Here is a 19799-nt window from a genome sequence, read left to right as displayed (position 1 = left end):
TGGAGTTGGGGAGAGAGAGAAGTGGGAAGACATTCTAATTAGAAAAGGGGAGAGAGAGGGCAAATGGACAAAGATATATCGAAACCCTCAGCTCAATCTGCAGCGGCGGCTAAGAAAGCAAATAGAATGTTAGGAATTAACAGGAAAGGAATGGAAAACAAAGACAAAAATCACTTGCATCACTCTGTGTATGGCCACAACTTGAATACTGTGTGAATTTCTGGTTGCCATATCTCAAAAAAAAGATATAGTGGAATTAGAAAAGGTACAAAGAAGGGCGATGAAAATGATAAAAGGTTTGGGACAACTTTCCTATGAGGAGAGGCTAAAGTGGCTATGGCTCTTTAGCTTAGAAAAGAGACGGCTAAGGGGTGATATGATAGAGGTCTATAAAATACTGAGTGGAGTGGAAAGGGTAGATGTGAAACATTTGTTCCCTCTTTCCAAAAATACTAGGACTAGGAGGTATGCAATGAAGCTACTAAGTTGTAGATTTAAAACAAACCAGAGAAAATATTAAACTCTGGAATTCGTTACCAGAGGTGAAATCAGCTAGCGTAGTATGGTTTAAAAAGGCTTGGATCATTTCTTAAAAGGAAAGTCTATAGACCATTATAGAGATGGTTTGAGGAAAATCCACTGCTTATTCCTAGCATAAGCAGCATAAAATCTGTTTTACTGCTTGGGATCTAGCTAGGTACTTGGGACCTGGGCTGGCCACTGTTGGAAATAGGATACTAGGCTTGATGGATCTTTGGTCTGTCCCAGTATGGCAATTCTTATGCTCTTATACAAAGAGGATAGAAATATTGATGGGAGAGAGGGGAGTTACTGGATGGAAAGGGGAGGGGGAATATGCTGTATAGAAGGAGGGAGATAAGTATGGATGGAAGAGGGGAGATGATGGAAGGGGGAAGTGAAAGAAGAGAAGAGACAGACTGTATGTAAGAGGGAAAAGACAGAGGAGGGAGATACTGATGGAAGGGGAGAGAGAGTGTGGAGATGCTGGATCGAAAGGGAGAGAGGAGGCAGATGCTCTATAGAAGGTGGTAGATGCTGGATGGAAGAGGGGAGATAAATGAGCTGATGTTTGGGTGGAAAAACAGAAAGAAGGGTGATAGTGATGGAAGGGGGAAATAGAGGGCAAACACAGTCTAGAAGGGGAAGAGAAAGAGGACAGAGTTAGTGAAAGACTGGGAATAAAGAGAAGTAAAATAGGAAACCCAGGGTAAGAGAAAGAGATGGAAAACTGCCGGTAGACCATAAAAAAATAGGCAACTTGACTAGATAATAAGAATCAATTAAATCCGGGCACAGAGGTAGTAAAATAAATTGAAGAAAGTCAAAAGTAAAAGAGGGAGAGAAAATCCTGGAAAGAGACAGAAGAAAACAAAAACCAGAGAAGTGATTGGCCAGAACATAAAGGAAGCAAAAAATAATTTTATTTTTAATTCAGGTAGTGTAGTACCCATGTTAATAAAGGTTAATGAATATTAAAAAGAAAATAGAATTAAGATGATATCTTTTTATTGAACTATTTTAATACATTTTTGACCAACTGTCAGAGACCAAAACCTCCTTTCTCAGGTCAGGACAGCTTATCTTGATCTGGGGAAGGAGGTGATGGCTTCTAAGAGCTAACTGAAAAATGTTTTAGGTCCTTTCAATAAAAATCATCTTATTTTCCATTTTTTTATTTATATTTGTAGTTCTTGCCCCCCCCCCCTCCATTTACTAAGCCATGGTAGAGGTTTGTACCATGGCCCTAAATGCTCCAACGCTGCTCTGACATTCATAGAATCCCTATGAGCGTTGGAGCAGCATCAAAGCATTTAGCACTCCGGGCCACGGTAGAAAACTGTACTGCAGCTTAGTAAAAGAGGGCCTTAATTTATAATGTACAGTGTTTAATGCCATCAGGGTAATGCAATGGAAAATTTTTACTCATGTCAACTCAGTCCTTTACTCGTGAACAAAAAGTTTTGCGCACCTGAACTCAGTCCTTAGAGGGAACATTGGTGGAATGTCATCATGCAGCATCTGCACATGCTCGGAGGCCTTCCAGACCCTGGCACTGAGCTCAAGGAAGGAGAGGAGGCGAGGTTTGTGTGGGGACAGAATGCGGTGAGGTGGGGTGGGGCCACGTGTTCTCATTTTTACTACTACAAATAGGGTAAGTTTCAAGTTTATTAGGTTTTTATATATCGCCTATCAAGATTATCTAAGCGGTTTTTACAATCAGGTACTCAAGCATTTTCCCTATCTGTCCCAGTGGGCTTACAATCTATCTAATGTACCTGGGGCTAAGGAGGATTAAGTGACTTGCCCAGGGTCACAAGGAGCAGCGCAGGGTTTGAACCCACAACTGAGGCTGTAGCTCCAACCACTGCGCCACATGCTCCTTGGGCTCACTCAAAATTGAGGCACCGTATTAAGGCTGGTAAAGACCACAAGCCCAACCAGTTAAAGAGGGTCTGCTCTGGTGGCTGGAACACTCCCGTACTTTCGGCGGCTAGTTGTACTCTATGGGCCTCAGCTGTGCCACCCCCTTCTCCTACACATGCTCAGTTTTTGCACATGCTGAAAAATCGAGTACAGGTAGTCATCGACTTACAACAGCAATTGGTTCCGACTGCTAGGTTGTAAGTGGATCAGGACGTAAGTCGGCCTATGTTAAATTAAGGCAAGAATATTAGACTGGGTAATGATATTTTAATCATTTTAATCATCTTAAAGCAATCTGTTAACAACATTTTCTTTCTTTCTAAGTATAACAACAATACAGTTGTAGAAAACCAGACAAAAATAAGAAATATAGTACAGTAAAGTACATTTAAGTCATGGCACCACTGGTGCTTGGCTGCGGATTGTCGATATCTCCTTCATCAGGCAAGGCTGTGGACCCGGTGATGGGTGGAGTTGCTCTTTTCATAAACATAGTGCGCTTCGTCTGAATTGTTTGCTTTTTTTTCTCTTCATAAATTTCGCAATAAGGATGAAATGTGTCGCGTGCCATCCGTTCAATCCTCGCAAATCGTTCAATGTTTGGGTCCATATCTTCAAAATGGGCGAGGAGTTTATTCAGTAGAGATAACCCTTCTGACAATCCCTTTGTGGTGAACATTCGTTGTGGCGCCTCATCCTCTTAGTCTCTCTCTAATTCTCTTATTTTTTTTCTTCTGTCACTCTTTCTTCTTCTAATTCTATCAGCTCTTCTTTCGTAAATTCCCCTGATTCCCGGTCTAGCAACTCCTCAACATCTTCCATTTCACATTCCAATGAAAGGTCTTTTGACAGTTTCACTATTTCTTCACGAATCTCATCAAGTTCTTGTTCACTGTTAAATCCAGCAAAGGTATTCACGTATAGCGCTTAACACACGTCTTCCACACACCATTCATACACTTTTCTGTCACTGAGTCCCAAGCAGTAGCAAGATTTTTTATACACTTAAGAATGTTATACTGTTTCCAATAGTCAGGTAGTGATAGTTCAGGGTCGGCATCTATAGCAGCTATGGCTTGGGCGAAAGTGGTTCTGAGATAGTTTGCCTTCAAAGTAGCAATCGTCCCTTGGTTCATCGGTTGAATAAGTGGTGTAGTGTTTGGGGGCAAAAATAACACTTTCACATTGAGATAGAGATCAGCTAAGTGAGGTGGATGTCCAGGCGCATTATCAAGCAACAGTAAAATTTTGAAGGGGATTCCTTTCTCCAAACAGTACTTACGCACTTGAGGAATAAAACAATTACTATACCAATCCTCAAATAAAGCCTGGTTCATCAAGGCATTACGGCTTGATCTATAATAAACTGGCAAAGTGTGCTTGTTCACATTCTTAAATGCACATGGATTTTCAGAATGGTAAATTAATAAGGGCTTCAGCTTGAACCATTGATATTCCCTCCAAGCAGTAGAGTGAGTCTATCCTTGTGTGCTTTAAATCCTGGTATGCTTTTGGTTTCTTTGTGGATGTAAGTGCGTCCTGGCATCCGCTTCCAATATGACCCTGTTTCATCCACATTAAAAATTTGCGCTGCCAGGTAACCCTCCACCTTGATTATTCTAAACTATCAACAAACTTTTTAGCTCCTTCCTCATCCGCACTCGCTGCTTCTCCAGTCACCTGAACATTATGCAACTGGAATCTATTTTTAAACCTCTTAAACCAACCAGTACTTGTCACAAATTCTTGACTGTAGTCTTCTCCAGCGCATTTCTTTAAAGTCCCAAACAGACTTCTAGCCTTTGACTGTACTGTAAAGAGGCTTAATTAAGGGCTCCGCTTTTGAATCTGATCTTCCATCCAAATGTTCAACAATTTCTCCATTTCACGGATGGGCCCAGTACGTTGCTTTGTAATCACTGTTGACCGCAAAGGTGCAGAACCTTTCACAGCTTCACAAATTCTATTTTTGTCCTTTATAATAGTCGACACAATAGAGTGTGATAACTTTATGTCACATGCGATCACATTCACTTTCTTTCCTTTTTCATACTGTTTTATTATCATCATTTTGGTGTCCAGATCTATGGCTTTTCTTTCCTTTTTGGAAGGCTGAGGAGTGGAAAGAGACAATTTCCTCTTCATTGTCGCTTTTACTGCATGAAATCGTCAAAACAACAAGGCACAGACTCATGGGGGGCAACATCCCCTGTGTATGATATCATGCGTAGCGAGACTTCGGAGAGCGGAAGTCGTGTCATAAGGTCGAACAGTCGTAACTTGGATAGGTCGTAAGTCGACGACTACGTGGGGAGGGGAGGCAGTGCAATGGCAACCCATAGAAAATGCTGCTGGCTGCAGAGAGTATGAAATTTTTCTGGCTGCCAGAGGAAGCCCTCTTTAACTGGTGGAGTTTGGGGATCCCTGCCAGATCAAAGGTAGAGGAATAAATTGTGTGTTCATCCAAAATAGAACATCTGGCTATGTCAATGATCAAAAATCCTTTATTAATAAACATTAAATTATCCCCATAAAAATGTAAATTTAATGCAAATTCATGCCAACTGACCTACAGGATTTAACTATCTTTGCTCCAGGATGGCAAAGTGGGCAGAGTGAAGTCAGATGGGTGATACAGAAATGATAGTGCCAGGGGTAGAGACTATTGCAAAAGCAGATTTGAGGTAATCAGCTTAATACAGATTCCCCCCAAAGACAACCCTGCACAGAGTCCACGACTAAGCTGCAACGGAAAACTATCAGGTCAGCATTCAGATACTGCAGTCATCGTGTTTTATAATCACTGGTCACAACATTTAAATTATTTCATATTCTGCAGTGCTGTTCAGGTAGTGAGTGGAATTGAATATGCATAAGCAACTGTGACCACTGCTGGCTCTCCAGATAGCAGCGATATTCAGTCACTATGTTCCTCATTCTATACCAGGGCATCTACATTTAAGTGCACTTAAATTTGTAGAATCCTAGCATTTAACGAGTAAATGTACCCTTGTACACATAAGTGCTAGCTGGGCGCTCAGTGCTATTCCACAATCAATGCGTGCAAAGCACTTATCCCTGAAATCTGTATAATTTAATTTTAAAATTTTCTTATATCCCGCAAATCTACAACTCTAAGTGGTCTACAACATACATATATAAAATATATTAACCCTAATACATAACATTTACAAATACAGATTCAGTGAAAAAGGTGTATAAGGTGCCAAAAACTGAGCAAGGAGCCCAGATCTGTGTGCAAAATAATTAATAGAAACATAGAAACATAGAAATAGACGGCAGATAAGGGCCCACGGCCCATCTAGTCTGCCCACCTTAATGTCCCTCCCCTACCTTTGCCCTGTGAAGAGATCCCATGTGCCGATCCCATTTGGCCTTAAAATCAGGCACGCTGCTGGCCTAAATCACCTGTAGTGGAAGACTATTCCAGCGATCAACCACTCTTTCAGTGAAAAAGAATTTCCTGGTGTCACCTCGTAGTTTCCCGCCCCTGATTTTCAACGGATGCCCTCTTGTTGTCGTGGGACCCTTGAAAAAGAAGATATCTTCCTCCGCCTCGATGCGGCCCGTAAGATACTTGAACGTCTCGATCATGTCCCCCCTCTCTCTGCACTCCTCGAGCGAGTAGAGCTGTAATTTGTCAAGCCGTTTTTCGTATGGTAGATCCTTGAGTCCCGAGACCATCCGGGTGGCCATTCTTTGCACCGACTCCAGTCTCAGCACATCTGAGCTGTAATCCTTTAATTATGGAGTTAACAAGCACTTAATTGGCAATAATTATGATTTGTCCAAAGATCTGGCTGTGCGGGGGCATGGCCATGAGCGGGTCAGGGCATTCACAAAATTTAGGTGCTGGGTTATAGAATGCTGGGAATTTGCACTCAACTTGTGCACCAGGACTTACCTCAGGTTTTAACATGTATAGGTTCTCGCTTCCAAAGTTGAATGTGTGAATCCATGCTAGGCGATATTTTATAAAGGGTGCTCATTCTGGAGCACCCTTTATAGAATAGCAATGAGTGCTGATTTTTCATGATACCTAATCTTTGGCACCATTTAATGAATCCAGCCTTAGTATATAAATGCAAAAGGCTGTTAAAAGGGGAGAAGCGTGGACAAACCATAGGTTGGACTTCCACGTATGCACATAACTTAGAAACATAGAAAGATGACGGCAGAAAAGGGCTATAGCCCATCAAGTCTGCCCACTCTACTGACCCACCCCATTAAGTCTGAGTGCAAATGACCCAGTTCCAACTTACAGATACACATAAGTTATGCACTTAAGAAATGCCAATTTATACCAACCATAGACCTAGCACTTAAATGTAGGCATGACTTACGGTGGTATTTTGTAGAATATTCTCATTACCCACATCAATTGAGTACCTAAATTGTGGTGCACTGTTACAGAATTGCCCTGGATAGCTCTGCAGATTACATTGTTTACTAGATTCTTGATATACCCCCTTTCTATGGTACAACCAAAGCAGTTTAAGTTAAGACAGTCTTTTTTGCGGGGCTAAATTTATCACAGAGAACCTAGAGAATGACATTGGTTCGATTATCGGCACTTGGACGACCTGTCTCACTGATCGTCTAAGTGCCGATTTAGGCCGGTTTTTAGACGTATTTCCTTTTTGATTATGAGCCCCAGAGGGTCTAAAAAAAAATATATACAGTATATGCAACTTGGCCCCAGACCTGACCAGGCACTTATAAAGAAATTTCTACAGCCAAAACGCTAGACTTTAGCTGAAGGAAGGCCATATGCCTCAGTTGTGTAGACTTGGCCAAGTCTGGAAAAAAGTACAGTGTGACCATAAAAAGGTACATTTTTCTTGGGAAAATATGACTTCAAGATCTGCATATTTTGTTCAACTGAGCCTAAAGACAACAATAAGGTAGCTCTTGACTACTGTGTACTGTGATGATTCAAGAAATTTAGAAAAATCCAAACTATCAGGAGAATTCAAGACATTATGGGCTCCTTTTACTAAGCTGTGTTAGGGCATTAACGTGTGAAATAGCGTGTGCTAGACGCTAACACCAGCATTGAGCTGGCGTAGCACGGGTTTAGCGCATGCTAAAATGCTGCATGCGCTAAAAACGCTATCGCAGCTTAGTAAAAGGAGCCCTATATTACTCCTCTGGATTAACTACTTTAGTAGATTAAGGAAGGTAATAAAGGTGTTTAAATTCAAAATCTTCAAATATATCTTAATCAGTTCCAGAAGGGAAAGATATTAAGTAAATGGAAAATTCAAAGGTCTCAAGTTATATTTTCTGGAAGTATTTTCCAATGCCTCCATCTGTAGATGTAATAACAGACTATCCTTGGCTGAAACAGCCAAAGTTGACTGAAATAAACTTTAATATTCTGATTTATCCATCGTCTTTTTCAATTCTAGCCAGTCTTGTATCTTGTTCAGTAAGCTTAGCTGATACTTCTTCAATAAATGTACTAAGAGTAAGAGGTTCCCTCGTAGATTCTTATCCATCTGAATAATCGCTGAAAATAATATTTTTCAAATACATATCCTGCTTATCAGTCAATAATTCTGATGCTTCTTTAAAAGTCTTCTAAGCAGATACAACAAATATAGGTACCTTAATTACAGAAGACTGTAGAGACCCTTTTTCCATAGAAGGAAAAGAAGGTGTCTCTTTAGGGGAACAACCTCCAGAGACTGACATGTTCACCTGACCTGGGGCATCTCCCAACTCTCCATGTATTATAGGGAAACCTCCAGAGAGGGGATGGTACTATTAATAGGAGATGATACTGCAGATGTTGCATGCAAAATATGGAAATTCATAGGTCCTTTGACCACAATCAGTGCCACAGCCTTTTTCCCGCCTTTCTGTTTCCCCATCAGAGCAGAGCAAATTTCCACACTCTTCTATGCTCTTCAGGAGCTCCAAAGGGACAGGATCTGTGCCATGGGTCAAGCCCCATCAGTCACACGCCCACAGCCACTTGCCCGCAGCCGTGTCAGTATGGGCACCTTTTTGACACATATTTGTTACAGGGAGTCCCCAGGTTACGAACGAGTTATATTTTTTTAAACCGTTCTTAAGTTGAATTTGTATATAACTCAGATTCTGTATAGTACCCAGTCCCATTAAAAAAAAAATTAAACATGAAAGAACATTAAACATGAAAAAACAGGCCTCAAAATAAAGTACTGTAGTTTAAATAGAAAGAAAAGATAGGAGGTTTACACTTACTTTTGCTCTTCATCTATCCCACTGTTCCCTCTCCACTACCACATCCAACATTTCTCTTTCTCATCTCTCTCTTCCACATGTATTTGTACCTCATCTCTTTCTTCATTTCCTCATGTGCACCACCTCCCTTTTCATTCCCTCCCCACCTCAGCATCTCTTTCCCTCACTCCCTCCAATATTCCCTCCTATTCTCCCCTCCCTCCATTCTGTGTCCAAGTTCATGCTTCCTCACTCCTTTCTTCCTTCCATTCTTTGTCTGAAGTTTGTGCTCCCTCCCTTCCTTCTATGTCCCAACACAACCCTGCTTCTCCCTTCCTGTGCTAATGTGCCCCCTCTTCCTCCCTTTCTGTCCCAATGTGACCCAACATGACCATTGTAGTCCTTCCCTCCCTCTGTACTGCATCCCAAATTCGTGCCACCCACCCTCTGGCTGGCTCCCTCTTCCCAGACGCATTTCTCTTCGCAATGCCACATCTGTGGTTCCTACACATGGCCCGCGGCTGACCCGTAAGCCTTCCCTTTGATGTCAGAGGGAAGACATCTTGGTCAACTGTGGGCCGCATGCAGGAGTCGCTGCTCACGGTTTTGTGAAGAAAAGTATGGCTGGGAGGAGGCAACCTGCCAGCTGAGGTAAACATCTGTGAGATGAAGGGAGGCACACATTTGGGACGCAGAATGGAGGGAAGGATGACAAGGGGCATGTTGGGACACAGAAGGGAGGAGGAAGGTCACATTTGGACAGGGAGGAAGAGGGGGTGCATTGGTACAGGAAGGGAGAGGCAGGAGCCCAGTTCGTAAGTATGAATCCAACATAAGTCAGAAGTTCTTAACCCGAGGACTGCCTGTATTAAAACAAGTCTAGTCCCAAACATCCAAATTGTGTCCTGGATGTATTCTTAAATGTTTGATTATGGCAGAAAAATGTCAAAATCAGAAGCCCTCCCTAGTCTTGCCCACAGCTCGCTTCTAAAATGCCCCCTTGAGATTTAGACAAACTACTGATCAACAGCATAGAAATTCATCCAAAAAAAATAGTGAATTGGAAGGGTTTGACAAGGAAAACATCCATATGCCCCTTTATGCCACATTTTGGACATTTTTCTTTTTTGAAAATGAGCCCCTTAGCAGAATTAGAAAAGGTTCAAAGAAACATGACCAAAATGACAGAGAATGGAACTCCTCTCTTATGAGGAAAGGTTAAAGAGATTAGGGCTCTTCTGCTTGGAAAAGAGACAGCTGAGGGGAGATATGATCGAGGTCTACAAAATCTTGAGTGTTTAAAATGGATAAATGTAAATTGATTTTGGTTCTCTTTCAAAAAGTACAAAGATTAGGGAACACTCAATGGAATTACATGGAAGCACCAAGGGCTCCTTTTACTAAGGTGCGCTAGTGTTTTTAGCGTGCGCTAACCACACGCTAAATGAAAAATACTAACACGAGCTCTATGGAGGTGTTAGCGCTTAGCGCGTGCAGTATTGTAGCGCGCACTAAAACCGCTAGCGCACCTTAGTAAAAGGAGCCCCAAGTGGAGGTGTTGTCTAGTGGTTAGAGCAGCTGCCTCAGTACCGGAGGTTGAGAGTTCAATTTCCACTGCAGCTCCTGGGGACTCATTGCCACAGGTACAAAATAAGTACCTCTCTAAAATATGTAAACCACACAGAAAAAATGGTATATCAAGTCCCAACCCCCTTTTACCTGGAAAGCAAAGTTGAAAATGTTATCATGCCTTTGTATCACTCTATGGTGTGACTGGACCTCAAATACTGTGTGCAGTTCTGGTCACTGCATCTCAAAAAAGTTATAGGGGATGGTGGCGAGGGCCCAGATCCAAGATGGCCGCATGTCATGCTGTCTGAGCTACATTCCCCCTGAAGCTCCTTTAATTTAACTTGAGTTCTTACTTTATTACCTGTTTTCGGGCAATACCGAAGAGGAGAGGACAAAGCGCTGCTGGAGCCTCGCAGCGCTCCAGGACGGCCGTCTTTGGCAATATCGAGGAGCTGGTGAGGAGAATGCAGGGTACGCTGCCATTGGGGAATCTTCTGCAGGAGACGCACAGCGGAGGCAAGACTGTGGCGATCTCCATGGAACTAGAGACATCGTTGAGCCCCGATACTAGAGCACCTCCCCCACGCCCTCAGTCCACCAGTTCCCCGCGAGCGGAGGCACTTCCAGAAGTCGGAATTCACCTCCTCCCGGAGGCTAAGGAGAACAAGAAGGGGACTAAGTTGCCGGATCCCTTGCTGGTGCAGAGGAATCTGAGCATGGAGACTGAGGAGGAAGCAGTGGGGGACGAACAAGCTCAGCAGGTCTTCGATGAGCCATGCTGCCAGAGGGTGAGCTAATTAAATCAAATTTACATTCTATTCAAATTGAGAAGCCCCGGGAAGTAACACTGGACTCTCTGTGGGATCTTGTGGCTAATTTGGCAAGATCTATAAACCCACAGATTCAACAATTGGAAAGGAAACTTAATAATCATGAAATTGAGATTAAAAACTTAAAGACTGAAATAGAGGATTCTAAGAGTTCAGTACAGATTGTCCACCAAGAATTAAAAGCCTCCAAGCAAATCACTGAGACATTAATCAAGGACAATACTAATTTAAGAAGGAAGGTGGAGGCATTGGAAAACTTTTCTCGGAATAATAATCTTAGATTGATTAATTTCCCTAGGGAAATGTTGAAACGTTATGTTGGAAATATTGGAGGTTCCTGAGGAGTCAGTACCTCCATTCACACAGGTTTATTATCTTCCAAATAAGACGCAGGATCGACAACAGCAGCAGGAACTGGGACATGATTTAATGAATATATCAAATCTGTTGGAACTATCTGATAAAGAATTAGTGACCCCAGAAACTTTACTTCTGACAGTAGCTCTCGCACCAGATAAAAACTGGTTGTTGAGACTTTTCTTTAAAAATAAACAAAAAGAATTCTTAGGCTTTAAAAAAAGATATTCCCAGATTTGGTTAAAGAAACACAGAGAAGGAGTCGTGAATTCTTATTAATGAAATCTGGTGTCACAGCCCTGTGGGTGACCTTTTACTTGCGACATCCATGTAAATGTGTAATTAATTATCGATCTCATAAATTTGTTTTCTTCGAGCCATCCCAACTGACAACGTTTCTCTCAACGTCACGCTTGGAGAAAGATGAGATATAGTGCTTTATTAAAAGAAAGGGTGCCCTAGCTTCACCCAGCTAGTTTACTGCCTTTGTAAATGTAATTTTCTTTAATATTCCCCTACTACCCATTTTGGATCCTTTTTGAGGACTTGAGTTGAAATTTAAGCTTATATTTGATTTTTTTTTTCTAATGTTAATTCTTATTTTATTTATTTCTTGCTGAATTTCCTTTCTGTACAAGTTATGCTTAATTATATTTGAAACTTAATAAATATATAAACATTAAAAAAAAAGTTATAGGGAACTAGAAAAGGTACAGAGAAGGGAGATGAAAATGATAACAGGGATGGGATGATTTCTCTATGAGGAAAGGCTAAAGCAGCTAGGGCTCTTCATCCTGGAGAAGAGATGGCTCAGGGGGGATATGATAGAGGATATGATAGATACTGAGTGGAGTGGAACCAGTAAATGTGAATCACTTGTTTACTCTTTCCAAAAATACAAGGAATAAGGGGCATGTGATGAAACTACTAAGTAGTAGATTCGATTTAAAACAAACCAGAGAAAATATTTTTTCACTCAATGGATAATTAAACTCTGGAATTCATTGCCGGAGAATGTAGTGAAAATGATTAGCTTAGCAGAGTTTTTAAAAAAAGTCTGGATAATTTCCTAAAAGAGAAGCTTGCAGAAATCCACTGCTTATTTCTAAAATAAACAGCATAAAATCTGTCTTTCTCCTTGAGATCTTGCCACATACGTGTGACATGGATTGACCACTGTTGGAAACAGGATACCGGGCTTGATGGACCTTTGGCCTGTCTCAGTATACCAACTCTTATGTGGTAACAGCAGCTAGTGTATCTGGGTTTGAAAAAGATTTGGACAGGTTCCTGGAGGAATAGTCCACAGTCTGCTAGGGTGGGGGAGCCCTGCTTACCCTGGGATTGGTAGCATTAGAATATTGCTACTATTTAGATTTCTGCCAGGTACTTCTGACCTGCATTGGCCCACTGTGAAAACAAGATACCAAGCTAGATGGACAATTGGTCTGACCCAGTTTGGCTATTTTTATGTTCTTATATTCTTAATTCAATAACTGGCACCTAAAGTTAGGTGTTAATTCCATGCCCAAATTTAGGCATGGAAATGGGTTACAATGGATGTAAGGCTCCGAAACGGGGCTGAAATGGCTGATTGGTACAGAAATATACTAATGCATTCAGGAATAGTATCACAGTGCAATCCAGAAGTGAGTAATGCATCTCTAGAATATTGAGAGATTCTTCTCTCTGATGGTCTGATATATTTTATAATTAATTTCTGTGGTGAAGGAAAGCTGAGGTAGATATTGCAAAAGAAAACATAAGCACGAGAAATATATTCTACCTGAGAATGAGATCCAATAAGACGTGATAGACCCTAGTATTATCCTTAAACTGTATTTTTCAGGGCCAGGCACTCCCTGTGCTAATGTGGAAAACTCCCTGAGTGAGAATAGGAGGTGTGCAGGGAGATAATGACAGCCATTAAAGTGGGGCTCCCTTTCTATGTTGATGTTTTAGCATTAACTTCTTTTGAGTGGAATGAATGGGGAGGGTAGTGGCTCCTGATTTTTGTTACTGCCTTATATGGGGCTAGAGCTGCTGATAACACAGGTCTCGCTATTCTCTTTCTATCTGCTGTGCAAGTGAAAAAAGAATCAGAGGTCTTTTCTTTTGCAAAAATTTGGAATGATCTTTCTACAGAAATTAGACTCCCTTCTCTGATAATCTTTTGGAAAACCTTAAAAACGTATTTATTTCAGAAATTTCTAACTGATAAATAAGGGATTGCAATTGACGGCTTCTTTGCTTTGATAATTGTTTTCCTTGTCTTAGTAGCTAACTTTTGTAAACCGAATTGAGCTCCATAGTTGGAATGACTCAGTATATAAGACTAAGATTTGGATTGGATTGGATGCTTGAGTACCTGAATAAATTCATGTAAACCTTTCTGAGCTCCCCTGGGAGAACAGTATAGAAAAAATCGAATAAATAAATGGCCATTATCAAACCTGCAAGACATCTAACTTTTTTTTTCAAAAAAGGTCCAGCTAGACATCTAATTTTTTTGCCATTATTTAAATAAAAGAAGAAATCTAAATTAAAAACATCCAAAACAAGCCATTTGCATGTAGGAGTGGCCAGCATTTTTAATGGATTGGCTACACAGACATGCAAGCAGAGCAGTGGACACCCTAAGGGGCACTGCTGTGAACTTCACATTAAGGGTGCCAGGTACACATCTCACTATAACCCCCATACATTATATGGTGACCTCTCCAAAACTCCCCCAAAACCTACTGTACCCACCTGTCTTCCACCCCAATTGCCCTTATGCCTGCAGGTGTCACCTAGATGGCATTACAGTGTTTTTTTGAGGAGTGGGTTTGGATGGGCTCACACTTTTCATCAGAAGTGTAATACCCTGTTTCCCCGATGATAAGGCAGGGCCATCAAATAAGACAGCCCCCCCTTTTTAGAAAAAAATGTAAAATAAGGCACCCCCCCCCGCAAATAAGCCACCCACCGATACCTGCGCTTACCCGAATCGGGTGGTACGGTGGGTGACTCCGTGCGGTCCCTCCGTCTACCGTATTTGCCTCCATGGCTGCGTGCCGCGCCTCGTCATGAAGTGAAGAGGAGGAAGTGACAGGACTGCAGCGCGCGCACGTGACTCCGCGCAAGGAAACACAGGCAGCTTCCCTCATCCCTCCCTAACGGAGACTACAGGAGTTTGTTCACGGCCAGAACATCCAAAAGTGAGACACACAGACAGGTTTCTTTTGCTGTGAGCAACACCACTTACTGTATATAAAGCCTGTTTAAAATGCATACGGTATATAAACAATGGTTTCACATGGTCAAGTCCCCTCTGATGCTGCACTACAGAATAATCTCTTTACTGTGTTTCCCTGATGGAGAACATTGGGGACATTAAATGGTACAATATATGGTAGGATGGATAAAGCTGGCCATACACGGTACGATTTTTCGGCCGACCGATTCTTCAGCCATCAAATAAGACAGCCCCCCCTTTTTAGAAAAAAATGTAAATAAGGCATCCCCCCGAAAATAAGCCCTAGAGCATATTTTGGCCTTCCAAAAAAAATAAGACAGTGTCTTACCATCGGGGAAACAGGGTGCTATATGGGTCTGGGTCCCCTTCTCCACAGTCCATTGCATTGCCCACCAGGCTACTCCAGAGACTAGGACTGGCCATAGCATCTGCAACGGTCATAGAGACAGATATGTATTGTTTCATTCAGATATTTGAAGGGTGGGATGGGGTTCAGCGACCACTGGGGGAGCGTGTGGGGACCATATTTTCATCCCTCTAGTGGCCAGTTTGAGTACCTTTTTGGCCTTTATTTATTTTAAAAACAGGTTTTTCTTTCTTTCTTCAATTTTATAAACTGTTCTCCCAAGGGAGCTCAGAACGGTTTACATGAATTTATTCAGGTACTCAAGCATTTAGCCCAAAACAACCAAATTGTGCTCTGGACATTTTTTTATTTTTTTTTAATGTTTGATTATTTATTACTAGTTGTTTAGCCCGTTACATTAACGGGTGCTAGCAGCCCTTCTCCCTTTTTTTTTACCTCCTCCCTGTCCAGCAGCACCCCCACCCATTCCCTGCTCCCCCTATATAGCAGTAACCCTTCTCCTTTTATCTCCCCCTGTTCAGCATCACCCCATTTCCAGCTCCCCATATCCAGCAGTAGCTCTTCTCCTTTGCAGGAGCCCTTCTCCCTTCCTTTTACCTTCCTTCCCCCCCCCTCCCGTCTAGCAGCACCTCTTCCCTGCTTCCCCTATCCAGCAGTAGGCCTCCCTTCCTGTTACCTCCCCCCCTGTCCAGAATCACCTCTTCCCTGCTCCTCCTGTACTGCAGCACCTCCTTACCTGCTCCCCCTGTCCAGTCCGGTGATCTCCCTCCTGCAGGGAGTCTAGTTCCTGTCCAGTTCGCGCCAGGCGTGCAAGCCTGCTCCGCCCCCTCCCGACCTGCCGGGAGTATTTGAATTAGACCCGACGGTTCCTGTTGAGGGAAGCACTCCTCATCGGACTCAGCGGTGAACTCCAGCCATCGGGCCGACATCCGCCTTGTTTTTTGTGTTTTTTTAGTTGAAAGACGCGGCAGTGGCTCCTTTCATGATCCCCACCTGCGTCGGAAGTCCAACGCAGGCGGGGATCGTGAGAGTAGCCACCGCTGTGTCTTTCAAAGAATCGTAAGCCGCGCATGCGCACTTGCTTTGTGTCGCTACAGCTCACGGAAAACCGGCACACACTTAGGAAGTGCGCATGCGCGGCTTACTATTTTATTATATTAGATTGCTGTAAAATGTCCAAGTGCTAAGCCTGCTCTATCCCACCCCAAAACATGCCTCTATCATGCCCCTCTTAATATTTAGATGCACTGGAGACAAAACAACCAGAAAGCCTTCTAGAAAATCAGTTTCAAAAATGCCCACTTTGATATTTTGACTAGTAAGACATAAAAGTGATGGTTTATGCTGTCTATTGGACATCTATCTTTTTTAAAATGAGCCCCCCTACTGTACCTGAATGTATGCCCTATGAAACCGAATGATCAAATTATAAATATAAAATCCCTGGTTCCAGGAATAAACCTCAAGGAGTAATACATCTGTTCACCTATCCGACAATAAAAGCCTGCCACTAAAAAAGACTCTTGGACAAAACTCTTGCCTTCCAGGCAGGCAAATGGAACGATTGGCGTAGTAACGTCTTCGCGCTCTCATTATCCTACTCCAATTTTAGAAAACTGGTAAAAACGAATTTGTTCAATCGATTTGTAAACTAAAAATCAACTCAGCTCTGCCTATTCAACCAGTAATCCTAAAAACTATATAGCTTTCATATTCTTTCATTATGTAAGATTGTATTGCTGACTTTGATTGTAACCTCTTCGCTGATTGTCCAGCGCTTCTTGCTGTAAACCGCCTCGAACTTCTATGGCTTTGGCGGTATATAAGAATAAAATTATTATTATTAACACAAGCTCCCTTATTAGCACCATTTTATATATATACCCTAGAAGCACTGCTGGAGAAATGTCAGTCATTGGCCTTCAATCTGCATCACTAAGACTGTAAAACTCCCTCTTGCCACCCTTGGCTTATTAGACTCTGAGCTTATCTGGGCTGGCAATGGATGGGGAATCTTATTTAGGGAATGGCTTTCCAGATAAAGGATGGATTGAGACATCCAAGATTACTTCCATTGCTTTCAATGGAAGTAAAACCCGGATGTCTTAATACGTCCTCTTTTTTCTGGAGTCATATGGTAACCCTATCAAAGGTAAAAAGAGGTAATGTAATGAAAATTATTTCTTAGTCCAAAGTAACCTGCAGTATCGGAGCCGAAACAACATTCTCTGAAACACGCCCCCTGGTGGCTCACCCACTGCACACAATTGATGAGGAACAATTTTGGCACCTCCTCCTCATATGCACGCAGTGCGACTGCAGTGCTCTAGTGATGATCCAATTGGTGTCCTAAAATCTCCCCTCTCCCACCCCCACTCCTTGAAGAAAGTCTTTATCTCTGAATTTGTTTAGACAGGGTGGGGTCTGATGGGACAGGGTCCTCAACTCTGGCAGGTATAACCGGCCTCTTTCCCCAAAACAAAAGAGGAGATTATTTACGATGCCTACGAGTCCTGAGGCTTCTCCAGCTTTCAGAAAAACCAGTTCTGCAGCAAATTTAGGATTCCAGTAAGAGGTGTAGGTGGGAAAGAGCCAGGCCAGGACCTCCTGCTACACTTCTCCTATCAGTTTGAGAATTTCATCTTGTAATGTGCAAAATGCAAAGATAGGAGGGAGGTATATTTACTACAAGAAATCAAAGAATGAGCAGGAAAAACTCTGCAGATCCTCAGAGAAACACAAGAAACAAATTGTGTTGTATCTTACTACAAAGCAAGAAGTATAATCTGACCAGGGACAATATGGACCAGCACCAGATTATCACAGGGCCTAATATTCAAAGAGCAGTCACCAAAGGGGCAATTCTGGGTGTTCAATTAAGTACCCAGAAGGTGAGACTTAGGAGCCTAGTCTATAAAGAAACAGAGGTGCCTGCTTTCCTTTATAGGATCCTAGTATAACTGGGACTGTTCTGGAGTGGTGTCCCAAGTGGTATAGCACAAAAATTAAAGGGGGGCACACCCGGGGGAAAGATGTGCGCAGGGCTCCCACTTACACACATAACTTGAAGAACACTGTAAATTGGATGTGTCCCTGCTGCATTTAAACACCCAGACTGATGCCAGCTCTAAAGCTGGCGTAACTAAAGGCATGTACCATTAAGATCCTTGGGGTTACTTTCGATAACAAACTTACCTTCCACGAACATATTAGTAGTATTGTTAGATCCACATTCTATAGATTATGGCAAATTCGCTCTGTTTCCAAATTCCTTTACCCAAAATCTCTAAATATACTAATTCACTCGCTGGTGATTTCAAAATTAGATTACTGTAATGCGTTATTCAAAGGAATTGCTCTAAAAGAAATTCGTCGTCTACAGATCATACAAAATGCCTCAATTAAACTCATAAAGAACGCAAAAAAATTTGATCACGTGACTCCGTTACTTAAGGAAGCGCATTGGCTTCCAGTTGCTCACTGAATAACGTACAAACTAAGTCTACTAACTTTTAAATCTCTTCTATACAAATCACCCTCTTTTATTTATAGATTCCCTATACTCCCTCTAGATCACTTAGATCTATTGACCAGCATCTTTTGACAGTTCTTTCTCTTAAATCTATAAATACACGGCGACATTCTAATTTTTCTGTTACAGCCCCTCAAACGTGGGATCTACTGTACTTCCAATTTATACACGAGAAGAATCAGGTTTGGAGAGATTTAAAGAGCAAACTAAAATGCTTTCTTTTTAAAGATGCATTTGATAGCTAATATAACTAGAATGTAGAACTAGATTAGGGTTTTCTACCAAGCCCTATGCTTTAAACTTTCTATTTTTTATTTCTTCCCACTCCCTAATGTTGTTTTGCCCTTATATGTTTCCTTTACTATTTTTTAAAATTGTATTTCTTTACCTTCTGTATCATTAATTTGTCTTGTCAGTCGTATTTACATTGTCTGTTTCCCTTCAACTATTGTAATTTAATGTTTTATACTTTGTACATCGCTTAGAATGTTAATAAGCGATTAATCAAATATTTAATAAACTTGGAAACTTGGATGTACATGTTAGACATGTTACACTAGTATTCTAAAAAGAAAACCTTGGTATCCAGGTACAGCCAGTAAGGGGGTGCACGGAGAAGCCACGGGACCGCAGTCCACACGCACTTGGCTGTCAGCTCCCCACCCCCTTCTGACATCAACTTCCTGTTCCAGACCACTCGATGAACACACACACCCATACGCACATACACACTCTGCCTGGAGGCAGGGTATGCTCCTCCCCAGGTGAATACCAGCCAGGTATGCCACTGCTTGTAGAATACTCACCATGCAGTATTGGTCACCCATTTATAAAATTGTCCTATTGTATCTGGGTAGACAGAAGGTGTTTCACTCAGCTATATAGATGTGGGTGATACACAGCTGCTATACTGATCAATAAGGGCTAGATTCACAAAGCAAACCGATCGTGTACCAATCGGTTTGCAAGCCCTTTGCGACCTGATTTCCCTCTGACCCGATTTACTAACCTGTGTAGCGATCTCATCCCGATCCGTGCATGCAAATGAGGGGAATCCGCATGCAAAGTAGGAAGGAAGTGATTCACTAAAATAAAAAAAAGCAACGCAGACTGGGCTGGCCGATCCAAAGTAAGCAACTGCTGAGGACCAGTCACTGAGGTCCTTTCTGACTGCCCTGCCTTCTGCCTTCTGCCGCCCTGCTTCTCTGCTCCGATCTGCTCTCTGCC

This window comes from Geotrypetes seraphini, chromosome 11 (genome assembly GCF_902459505.1).
Source record: "Geotrypetes seraphini chromosome 11, aGeoSer1.1, whole genome shotgun sequence".
Taxonomy (NCBI): Eukaryota; Metazoa; Chordata; class Amphibia; order Gymnophiona; family Dermophiidae; genus Geotrypetes; species Geotrypetes seraphini.
This window is presented reverse-complemented; position numbering follows the sequence as displayed.